We start from the raw sequence: 6,203 nt of genomic DNA, 5'->3' as shown, positions 1-6,203 counted from the left end.
GTCTCTTTTCCATTGGATACTCTTTCCTGCTTTGCCAAAGATAAATTTGCCATACATTTATGGGTCCATTTCTGGGTTCTCTATTCTGTTCCATTGATTTATGTGTCTGTTTTTGTGCCAGCACCATGCTGTTTTTATGATTACCTCTTTGTAATACAGCTTAAAATCTGGAATTGTGATGCCTCCTGGTTTGGTTTCTTTAAAAAAATTTTTTTAATGTTTATTTACGAGAGGGAGAGAGAGAGAGAGAGAGAGAGAGAGAGAGAGAGAGAAAGGACCAGAGAGAGAGGGAAACACACAATTCAAAGCAAGCTCCAGGCTCTGAGCTGTCAGCACAGAGCCTGACGCGGGGCTCAAACTCATGAACAAGGAGATCATGACCTGGGTTGAAGTTGGACTCAACCGACTGAGCCACACAGGTGCCCCACCAGTTGGTTCTTTTTCAACATTACTTTGGCTTTTTGGGTCCTTTTCTGGTTCCATACACATTTTGGAATTGTTTGTTCTATCTCTGTGAAGAATACTGTAGTAGTTTGATAGGGATTGCACTGAAGATATAGATCTCTTTGGGGACTATTGACATTTTAACAATATTTGTCCTTGAAATCCATGGACATGGAATGTTTTTCCATTTCATTGTGTGTTCTTCAATTTCTTTCATAAGCTTTCCGTAGTTTTCAGTGTATAGATTGTTTTCCTCTTTAGTTACGTTTATTCCTATGTATTTTATACTTTTCGGTGCAATTGTAAATGGGATCGATTCTTTGATTTCCCTTTATGCTGCTTCATTATTGGTGTATAGAAATGCCATGGATTTCTGTACATTGATTTTACATCCTGTGATTTTGCTGACTTCATGTATCAGTTCTAGCAATTTTTTTGGTGTAGTCTTTTGGGTTTTCCATGTAGAGTATCATGTCGTCTCTGAAGAGTGAAAGTATGGCTTCTTCCTGCTGATTTGGCTGGCTTTTATTTCATTTTGTTGTCTGATTGCTGAGGCTGGGACTTCCAACAGTATGTTGAACAACAGTGGTGAAGGTGAACATCCCTGTCATGTTCCTGCCTTAGGAAGAAAGCTGTCAGTTTTTCCCCATTGAGGATGATATTAACTGTGTATCTGTCATTTACGGCCTTTTTGACATTGGGGTAAATTCCATATATCCTTACGTTCTTGAGGGTTTTTACCAAGAAAGGATGCTGTATTTTGTCAAATGCTTTCTCTGCATCTATCGAGAGGATCATGTGGTTCTCTTTTATTAATGTGATGGATCACAGATATTGAACCAGCCCTGCATCCCAGGAATAGTTCCCACTTGATTGTGGTGAATACTTTTTAAAAACGTATTGTTGGATCCAGTTTGCTAGTATCTTGTGAATTTTTGCACCCAGGTTCATCAGGGACATTGGCCTATAATTCTCCTTCCTAGTGGGGTCTTTGTCTGGTTTTGAAATCAAGATAAGGCTGGCCTCGTAGAATTAGTTTGGAAGTTTTCCTTCCATTTTTATTTTTCGGAACAGCTTCAAAAGATAAGGTGGTAAGTCTTTTTAAATGTTTGGTAGAATTCCCCTGGAAAGACATTTGGCCCTGGATTCTTTTTTCTTGTGAGATTTTTGATTACTGATTTAATTTCTTTACTGGTTATGGGTCTGTTCAAATTTTCTATTTCTTCCTGTTTCAGTTTTGGTAGTTTATATGTTCTAAGAATTTGTCGATTTCTTCCAGATTGCCCAATTTTTTTTGGCATGTAATTGGGCATAATATTCTCTTATTATTGTTTGTATTTCTGTGGTGTTGGTTGTGATCTCTCCTCTTTCATTCATGATTTTATTTATTTGGGTCCTCTCCTTTTTTTTTTTTTTTTGATCAGTCTGGCTAGGGGGTTATCAATTTTGTTAATTCTTTCAAAGAACTAGCTTCTGGTTTCATGGATCTGTTCTACTATTTTTTTTTATATCATTGATTTCTGCTCTAATCTTTATTATTTCCTGTTTCCTGATGATTTTGGGCTTTATTTGCCATTCTTTCTCAGGCTCCTTTGTGATGTAAGGTTGAGTTGTGTATTTGAGACCTTTCTTCCTTCTATAGGAAGGCCTGGATTTCTATATACCTCCCCCTTATGACCCCCTTTGCTGCATCCCAGAGGATTTAGACTGTTGTGTTTTAATTTTCTTTGGCTTCCATGTATTTTTTAGTTTCTTCTATAATTTCTTGGTTAACCCATTTATTCTTTAGTAGGATGTTCTATAATCTCCCAGTATTTGTGGTCTTTCCAAATTTTTTCTTATGGTTTATTTCAAGTTTCATAGCATTGTGGTCTGAAAATATGCATGGTATATTCTTGATTTTTTTGTACTTGTTGAGGGCTGATTTGTGACCCAGTATGTGATTTATTATGGAGTTCCATGTGCACTTGAGAAGAATGTGTATTCTGCTGCTTTATGATGAGATGTTCTGAATATATGTTATGTCCATCTGGTATAGTAGAAACAGCCATTGTTTCCTTGTTGATTTTCTGCTTAGATGGTCTGTCAATTTCTATAAATGGGGTGTGAAAATCCCCTACTATTATGGTATTATTATCAATGAGTTTGTTTATGTTTGTGATTAATTGATTTATATATTTGGGTGTCTTGCATAGATATTATCCCAGAAGGGAATTCAGGTAGGGGATCCTAGGCAGTGAAGTCACTTCCTTAACAATACACCCCAACAGAACTTGGAACCCCAGTAACCAGGCATGCATATTCTAGTACAATCCTATGCCAGGCTTATTAGGCTGGAGACACTCCATAGTGAAAGATGTTCTTTTGCTGTTTGCTGGATTACCGGGGCTCTGGCTTCCAGAAGTTTTTTTGGATTTTGGAAGTATTGGCTCAACTCTCACTCCCAATGCCTCAGGCTGTTTCAGGAAGTTCCATAAAGTAATACAGAGCGGTCTAGGTAAGTTCAGTTCAGGTCAGGTCACCTCTCTGATCCATTCCTGGGAAGTCCCATCCCCTTCTCTTCAGTTTCAAGGAAAGATGGACATGTGGGGAGGTCCTGCCCTGATCTTGAGGAGGTTGGAGGGCACTGGATACCCTGGTGTCCCATCATGTCCACACTGATGTCATGGTGGGTAGGGTAGAAAAAGGATTCCTGGGGTGCCTCTTACCTGTACCAGGGTTCATCCAAGGTCCTCAAACTATGTGGCTTTTTCCTCCTTGGTGGAGGTCTGTGCACATTGTGGTGTGGTATGTCTGGAATGGAGTCACCTGTGTCTGAGGACCAGTAAAGGCAGCCAGACAGGGTCTGAGGCCACCTACTCAGCTGCTGGGCACTGTCTTTAGGGCAGGAGCTGAACAATGAGATAATTTGCTCCACTTCCATGAAGGACAGGAGGATGCCCCACACCACCAACAGGATGCAGCACTGGCTCAGGGCGAGTGTAGGTACAGGGAGACCCAAAACCTAGGGCCCAGAGGCAGCTAAAAGGATTCCAGGTCCTAGAAGCCACACTGATACTTCCCTTGTCTCCTTCACAGACTTCTGCTCCCAGATGACTATGGATCCCCATTTTCTCCTCAAACTTGCCCTCATGGCCCAGCCCCTGCCATGGCCAGATGCGAAGTCACTGTCCACTTATTTGTAGGAATATCAGAAAAGAGACCTGACACCATTTCATGTCCCATTCAGTCTAGAGTATTTTTGCATTGTTGTACATATTTTCCTAACTCCTGTTCCCAGGTGTCCCTGTTGGCCTGACCATCCTTCCATACCTTCTTTAAGTCTGGCACATGATCATGATGAGGGAGATTTTTGCCCAAAGGGACATGGGGTTCACAGTAGTAGGTCTGCTGCTCTGCAGTTTGGTTGCCAAGGGACACATCCCTGGGGTCCTTCCAAGTCAGGAGCAGGAGCCTCACTGGGCTGCATGACATTCTAGAAGGGAGACCAGTTATCACACCCATTCATCCCTTTACTGATGCAGGACTTTGACACGATTCCCTTCTGTTACCATGTCACAGTGCTGCACGGAACATCCCGCATGTCTTATTATCTTAATCCCTCCTACCCCAGAAAAAGCTTCTGTCTTCTCATCTCTGGAATGGGATGTATTGTCAGAAATAGCAGGGTCGGGGTGCCTGGGTGGCTCAGTCAGTTGAGTGTCCAACTTCAGCTCAGGTCATAATCTCACAGCTTGTGAGTTTGAGCCCCGCGTCGGGCTCTGTGCTCAGAGCCTGGAGCCCGTTTAAAATTCTGTGTCTCCCTCTCTCTTTGCCCCTAACCCACTCGCATTCTGTCTCTGTCTCTCTCAAAAATAAACATTAAAAAAAATCACAGAGTCTATGCTGGTAATGCAAGGAGGTGCCGTCAATAGCTAACAATCTGACTTGAGATACTAACATGCTTGGTCATTCCCCACCTAAAATTCTAGTTTTAATACCAAGATCCTTTTTTTCAACTGTGGGCACCTATTTCTCACTCTTGCCACAAGTCACTGAGGGCTTGGGGGTTTGGTCTGCATTCTGGACCCCAACCCTTCTAGTGGTGATGGTGCTGTCTCTGACTGTGTGTCCCTCCTCTATTCCACCTCAGGGTAAAAATGCCTCAACTGTGAACATGAATGAGACCTGTGCAGTGTGGACCATCCAGGCAGGCCTGCTGAAGAAGCAAGTTTGACATCAGGTGCCCACCTTCCTTGCAGAGACCCTACCTATGTCTCCACATTTCTGGGCACATACAGAGCTTTTTCACCACCCAACAGGTGCTGGAAGTCTTGTTTACAAGGTGAGCACCCAGCCTCTCCACAGTTCAGTTGGATTTGGCCATGTACAGGCCTTGAGTCTCAGTTTGTTCCTCTGACTGGGGCAGAGTTATAGGGACTCAGTGGGGCTCCACAGGGAAAGTGCACCTGGCCCTGTGGAAAGGTCTGCTGGCAGGGTTGTGCTGTGCTGGGTTATCATTGTCCTTTCCCCATGATGAAGTTTTTGCTTCTCCCTCACTATCACCAGGTCTTGATCTGGGCTGTTTTCCTATTTGAAAAGGAGATTTGAGGCTCCACCTGGGGGTCTGAGCCCCACTCAAATATCTGTGATGGGGCTGGTTGGGTTCATTCATTCATCAAATCTACAGGAAGCCCCACCATGTGCAGGCATTTCTTTAGGAGCTGACTGTGATCCAATACACAGAGCACAGAGCACCCTGCCCTCTGGGGCTCCATTCTATTCAGGAGTCAGTGACACTAGATATGACAAGAGGTAACACCCACAGGACAGTTGATATGATGCCCTCCTGGCTTCCTCTAGGTATGAATGTATTCTTCCTTTCTCTGATGAAAACAATGGACGCCTGGAGCAACAGAAAATATGAGTGGGCTTTAGCTAATGCAGGAGGGCCTTCCCTCTCCAAGAGAGCAGTGAGGGGACTGTGAGTTGAAGGGGCTGTTGGACCCTGGATCCCACACATCTGTGATTCCTTTGAGAAGGCAAAGGTCTGAGGGCTTCTCCTGGAAACTGGTCCTGGAGAGTCACGGATAGGGTGTGGGCACAGTGTGACAGCAGAGGGGGATAGAAGACAGAGTCAGCCCCTAAGAGAGTCCACTCCATACCTTCCCACTCCCAGCCCTGTCTGGACCCACATCCTGGGACTTAGAGAGTATGGGGAGCATCACTCTCACCAATCTGGTGGAATGTCAACAGTGGGTGCTCAGCAAGTGCTCAGGAGACCCAGTGAGGGCTCAGGGACCAGATGTCCCCCACCCTGTGGGGAATTAGTGTCAGTGGGAGGACACCCACATGGGTACTGAGTGAATGAGGCAGCACATAGGCAGAAGAGGTAACGTTTGAGGTATTAAGAGGGTCCTGGGAAGCCCTGGTAAGAGATAGAGTCCCTTTGTTCCCTATTTGGTCAGGTATTCATGGAGCACTAGTGTATGCAGTGAGGGCAATGAACCAACCAGACACCACTGCCCCTGCCCACATGGAGTTGAATTCAAGTGGGAAGTGGGTAGGGAGACAGACCAAGGAGTGTGGCTGGCTTACCCAAAGGAGAGAGATAACCACATTATTGGTTAAGGGGACCCACTCAAAAAGGCTTTTTTAAAAAATATAATTTATTGTCCAATTGGCTAACATACAGTGTGTACAGTGTGCTCTTGGTTTTGGGGGTAGATTCCCATGGTTCACTGCTTCCATACAACATCCAGTACTCAATTCAACAAGTG

General features: G+C 44.1%; 1 long non-coding RNA gene across 1 annotated transcript; it reads left to right on the top strand.

Moving 5' to 3' along the window:
* Positions 1-2,772: 2,772 nt before the first annotated feature.
* LOC122234762 lies at positions 2,773-4,742 on the top strand. The gene is made up of 2 exons (XR_006212697.1): positions 2,773-2,941; positions 4,577-4,742. It is a non-coding gene; the product is annotated as an uncharacterized LOC122234762 (long non-coding RNA).
* Positions 4,743-6,203: the final 1,461 nt, after the last annotated feature.

Source organism: Panthera tigris, chromosome E3 (genome assembly GCF_018350195.1).
Source record: "Panthera tigris isolate Pti1 chromosome E3, P.tigris_Pti1_mat1.1, whole genome shotgun sequence".
In the NCBI taxonomy this organism is placed as follows: Eukaryota; Metazoa; Chordata; class Mammalia; order Carnivora; family Felidae; genus Panthera; species Panthera tigris.
The sequence above is the reverse complement of the archived record's forward strand: the minus strand, read 5'-3'. Positions and strand labels throughout refer to the sequence as shown.